We start from the raw sequence: 6,018 nt of genomic DNA, 5'->3' as shown, positions 1-6,018 counted from the left end.
GAAACTCTAACCCTACGTATAACCTGTTTTATCCTGAACCCTAATTCTAGGGTAGGGTAGCCTAGAACCCCTTTAGAAACTATTATAGTAATAATATTATGTTAGTAAATACCATTATAGTACTAAATAGGTTCTATTGTTATTTTTTAAATAAAACCTATGTATAGTACTTAGCATTTAACTGTTGTTTTGTTATTTTATTATATTTATTATTTAGAGGAGTCTGTCTAATTAATGAAAAGTTAAGTTATTGCCAGACTTTTTAATGAAACCTTTATTTAACCAGGCAGGTCAGTTAAGAACAAATTCTATTTACAATGACGTCCTCCTAGGGACCAGTGGGTTAACTGCCTTGTTCAGCGGCAGAACAACAGAGTTTTACCTTGTCAACTCTGAGGTCGTCCCATTGTTTCCGAAAGGGGAAAGTTTTTACCAATTGTTGGTAGTTAAAACGTAAACCAGTTATTATTATAATACAGTTTTTATGGCTTGGTCCTAAGAACAGGTTTTAGTGGTAAATTAAAAAGGGAGACATTTTTTGGTGCCATTTATGGAAAACTGAATTGGGTTTGTGGCTGGATCAGCAGCTCTTCATCATGCGGCCGGAGAGACTCAATACAACAGGGGTCTCTGATTTCTATGCTGCAGTACTGAGGGCCTGGCAGCTGCTGAGACCCACACGAGAGGAGGGGGGGTGGTGCCTGGGCAGTGGGTCTGGGAGGAACCACTGATCACTGAGAGAGAAACTAGAAGACTTCCTTAAAGGAGAATGGACCAAGATCTCCACTACAGGTGTGTTGAAAACAATCAGAACATCAACTTTAGACCATTGAAAGTTCCCTACTAGTCATATACATGTGGAATATGGTATGATGATAACATTCCCTCTCTCTGTCAATGTGTTTGTGTGTCTGTAGTGAATATAGTGGAGGTTGTTCTGCCTCCAGAGCCCAAGACCAGAGAACAGTTGTTACAATGTGAGTCTCTTTATTGTGAAGTAACTAACAGTCTCTTTTTACTGCCACTCCTAACAATCCCTCTAGAAATATATAGCAATAGTAGATCTAATCAAAGACTGGGTATCTATCTGACTCCTCATATTTCTCTGATTTGATCTCTGCTGTGCTCTAATCAAAGACAGGGTAGATACAGTATCTGACTTAACTTATTGTTCTGACTCCCCTCATTGGTCTCTGCTCTTCTCCCAGATTCCTGTCAGCTCACACTGGACCCAAACACAGCACACACACACCTCTCTCTGTCTGAAGGGAACAGAAAGGTGACCTATACAGACCAAGTCCAACCATATCCTGACCATCCAGACAGATTCACCGACTACTGTCAGGTTCTGTGTAGAGAGGGTCTGTCTGGACGCTGTTACTGGGAGGTGGAGTGGACTGGTAATGTTTATACAGCAGTCTCATATAAAGACATCAGCAGAACAGAGACAGATGGTGCATTTGGATTCAATAACAAGTCCTGGAGTTTACAGTGCTATAGTGATGGTTATTATTTCATACACAATAATGTTGTGACTAAAGTATCAGGCCCTCAGTCCTCCAGAGTAGGAGTGTACCTGGATCACAAGGCAGGTACTCTGTCCTTCTACAGGGTCTCTGACACAATGACCCTCCTCCACAGAGTCCAGACCACATTCACTCAGCCCCTCTATCCTGGGTTTATGCTCTCTGGTACTGCTGAGCTGGTTAAACTGTAGTAGGGTCCACATAGATACTAGTCACTGCTGGTGTAGTCTATAGCTGAGCTGGTTAAACTGTAGTAGGGTCCACATAGATACTAGTCATGCTGGTGTAGTCTATAGCTGAGCTGGTTAAACTGTAGTAGGGTCCACATAGATACTAGTCATGCTGGTGTAGTCTATAGCTGAGCTGGTTAAACTGTAGTAGGGTCCACATAGATACTAGTCATGCTGGTGTAGTCTATATCTGAGCTGGTTAAACTGTAGTAGGGTCCACATAGATACTAGTCATGCTGGTGTAGTCTATAGCTGAGCTGGTTAAACTGTAGTAGGATCCACATAGTTACTAGTCATGCTGGTGTAGTCTATAGCTGAGCTGGTTAAACTGTAGTAGGGTCCACATAGATACTAGTCATGCTGGTGTAGTCTATAGCTGAGCTGGTTAAACTGTAGTAGGGTCCACATAGATACTAGTCATGCTGGTGTAGTCTATAGCTGAGCTGGTTAAACTGTAGTAGGGTCCACATAGATACTAGTCATGCTGGTGTAGTCTATATCTGAGCTGGTTAAACTGTAGTAGGGTCCACATAGATCCTAGTCATGCTGGTGTAGTCTATAGCTGAGCTGGTTAAACTGTAGTAGGATCCACATAGTTACTAGTCATGCTGGTGTAGTCTATAGCTGAGCTGGTTAAACTGTAGTAGGGTCCACATAGATACTAGTCATGCTGGTGGTGATGGTCCCCAGATGTGATGATTTATTCTGCTCTGTTTTATGTACAATCCTTATTTTCTGACTGATTTGAATTTGAAGAGATTTAAGGTTTTCATATTTGATAAAATACAATGTCCATTCCTCATGAATCATGATGTCTGGTGTTGATGTAACAACAGGTGGTCTTTTCAATCCACTATCCAGAGTCAGGAACAGATGAAGTTAGGTCTGCTACTGTTCAGTGATTTAAATATATATACTTCTGTGAATATCTGAACCATTTGCATCCAAAAATAAACTGCTCACATTCTGGAGATAAACTTTGTAATGGACTGTGTGTGTGTTTTGTGTAAATAGTTTCTGAAAAAAGTGTGTCCAGCTCAAACGCTGATTGTTGTTGTAAATGAGCGTTCTAATCGAGCGTTCTAAATGAGGGTTCTAAAAGAGCGTTCTAAACGAGGGTTCTAAACGAGGGTTCTAAATGAGGGTTCTAATTGAGCGTTCTAAATGAGCGTTCTAAACGAGGGTTCTAAATGTGTGTTCTAAATTGAGAGGTAGCCTGACTGCCATTAGGTACCGAGATGAGATCCTCAGACCCCTTGTGAGACCCATATGCTGGTGCGGTTGGCCCTGGGTTCCTCCTAATGCAAGACAATGCTAGACCTCATGTGGCTGGAGTGTGTCAGCAGTTCCTGCAAGAGGAAGGCATTGATGCTATGGACTGGCCCGCTCGTTCCCCAGACCTGAATCCAATTGAGCACATCTGGGACATCATGTCTCGCTCCATCCACCAACGCCACGTTGCACCACAGACTGTCCAGGAGTTGGCGGATGCTTTAGTCCAGGTCTGGGAGGAGATCCCTCAGGAGACCATCCGCCACCTCATCAGGAGCATGCCCAGGCGTTGTAGGGAGGTCATACAGGCACGTGGAGGCCACACACACTACTGAGCCTCATTTTGACTTGTTTTAAGGGACATTACATCAAAGTTGGATCAGCCTGTAGTGTGGTTTTCCACTTTAATTTTGAGTGTGACTCCAAATCCAGGACCTCCATGGGTTGATAAATTGGATTTCCATTGATTATTTTTGTGTGATTTTGTTGTCAGCACATTCAACTATGTAAAGAAAAAAGTATTTAATAAGATTATTTCTTTCATTCAGATCTAGGATGTGTTGTTTAAGTGTTCCCTTTATTTTTTTGAGCAGTATATATATAAATATAATAATAAGAGTGAAAAGTAGCAGCAGTGCATATGCTGGGGTGTGAGTCTGTGGTGGCGTGTGTGTGTGTGTATGTGACATCAGTATGCGTGAGTGTGTTATGTGTGTGTGGATCGAGACATGTGTATGTGTATATAGCCAGTGCAGGTAGAGTCAGTACAGATAGTCTGAGAAGCTATTCAGCAGTCTAATTGCTTTCAAGATAGAAGCTATCTTGGAGCCTGTTGGTCTGAGACCCGTTGCTCCGGTAGCACAGAGAACAGTCCATGTGCTTAGGTGGCTGAAGTCTTTGGCAATTTCCTGGGCCTTCCTTAGACACCGCCTGGTATAAACGTCCAGGATGGCATGGAGTTCGGCCCCAGAGAAGTACTAGGCTGTCCGCACCACCCTCTGTAGAGCCTTGTGGTCAAGGGCGGTGCAGTTGCCATACCAGACGGCGAAGCAGCCAGTCAAGATGCTCTCATTGGTGCAGCTTTAGAACTTCTTGAGTATCTGAGGACCAAATCTGTGTGTGTGTGTGTGTGTGTGTGTGTGTGTGTGTGTGTGTGTGTGTGTGTGTGTGTGTGTGTGTGTGTGTCTGTGTGTGTCTGTGTGTGTGTGTGTGTGTGTGTGTGTGTGTGTGTGTGTGTGTGTGTGTGTGTAGTGTGTGTGTGTGTGTGGTGTGTGTGTGTGTGTGTGTGTGTGTCTTCTTTGTTATTGTTTTTGTTTTGTTGTTGAAACAGAGGAGAGGAGACTCCGGCAGCGACGTCAGAAAATTGCAGTACATATTGTGCTGTTCTATCACGCATGCAATAATGTCAGAGGGAAAAACAGTGTTGGTTGTTTGCAGTAACTTCTTTGTTGTTGTAATCCCAAACGGATGTGGCAGTTTCACCAATTAAGGATTCCAGCTGTAGCCCTTTCCTGCAGTCAAATGACCTAGTGGCCTCAAAAAGGAGGATGGTTATGAACAAACCACTCCTACGAGTGGAGTACTTTTGTTTCAAAGTAGAATTGTTTGACTACCAGAGAAACACTCTGTGTGACACTGATGTAGTCCTCTGCAGTAAAAGGTTTTTAAAGCAGGAGAAAGAGACGAGTTGGTGCACTGTTACCAGCCTTTACTCTTCAGCTGTATGGTTGCACTTTCACGTTGCTGTACTATGCATTACTGTACTATGCATCCTCTCTATTTTCGCTGCAGCACAAATCAGGATAGCTATGTCTGTCTATACAAAGGTCTTAGTCATGAATGTTTCAAGCTATTCACGTTGATTCAATCACTGCTATTCAATACGGAATCAACAAAGGTTTACACCACACACTGATTGCCAATCAGAGGATGGTGAAACTGTCCCTTTGAACCAGGTGACTCAAATGCCTGAGTCATATGTGATCATATAACATTCAAAACCTCCTGAGATCAACAAGTTATCACATAGTCTTGAATGACAACTACAGGAATTTTGTAACTCTGGACGTCATTCATTTCTTTGATATTTTATTTTGAAAGAATATTTCAAATCCATTGCTCTGAGTCATAAGAGTTCATTGTATTTCAGTTGAATTCATTGTATTCACAAGTGCTGCTCCCATTGAGAAGCCTCTCTATCTATGTAAATAGTGTTGTGTATTTTTCCAGACCCTTAATAAAAAATTGTACTCTTCTGAATAGCAGGAGTCAGGCAAGTGGGCTGTGGACTTTCTTGACTTTTCTTGACGTCTTTTAGTTTGATTGACTCCACCAAGGGGCAAAGATATAATCCTGTCAACAGTTTAATTTATAGATTTGTTGCTTCAGAGTGCAATCATTTATGATGCTTACGCATTTGACCTTCACTGTCCTCAAACCTCTGTCAGACCACATACAAACAGACATCTGTTGTTAGATGTTCGTTACAAATATGAAATATTAAATCAGTGACTTTCTATATATTTCTGTGTTGGTATCAAAGCAGAGCACAGCTTGTGTGAGCAGACAAAGGTGCTCAGGCAGCAGTCTGGAGGACTGGCTGCTGGCTGCTTGTCAACAACTTTTCAATACATCTATTTATGACCTTAGTTTAACTGTTGTACCCCATCAGAATGCAAAATATAATCTTGTTTAACTCCATTGTTTGGAAACAATGTGAATGTAAACAAACACTGTATAGCCTCAAAACATGGTTAAAACTATAACTTTGATACCGTGGAAGGTCAGTCCTTGCATTCATAACTCTGTCTATAATTTTGAAAGTGGTTTCATTTCTCCAGTGCCATCCCTCATCCCTTTACTAAAACGTTGTTATGGTTCAAACTGCACATTACCATTGGCTACATCAGAGTGCTTCTGAGACAGGATGGAATAATTCACAAATGACAAGAGGAGAATCTACATAGTAAAGCACTCGTAGCAAAAATATC

Source organism: Salmo salar, unplaced genomic scaffold, assembly GCF_965601325.2.
Source record: "Salmo salar unplaced genomic scaffold, fSalSal1 ptg000005l, whole genome shotgun sequence".
Classification (NCBI taxonomy): domain Eukaryota; kingdom Metazoa; phylum Chordata; class Actinopteri; order Salmoniformes; family Salmonidae; genus Salmo; species Salmo salar.
The sequence above is the reverse complement of the archived record's forward strand: the minus strand, read 5'-3'. Positions refer to the sequence as shown.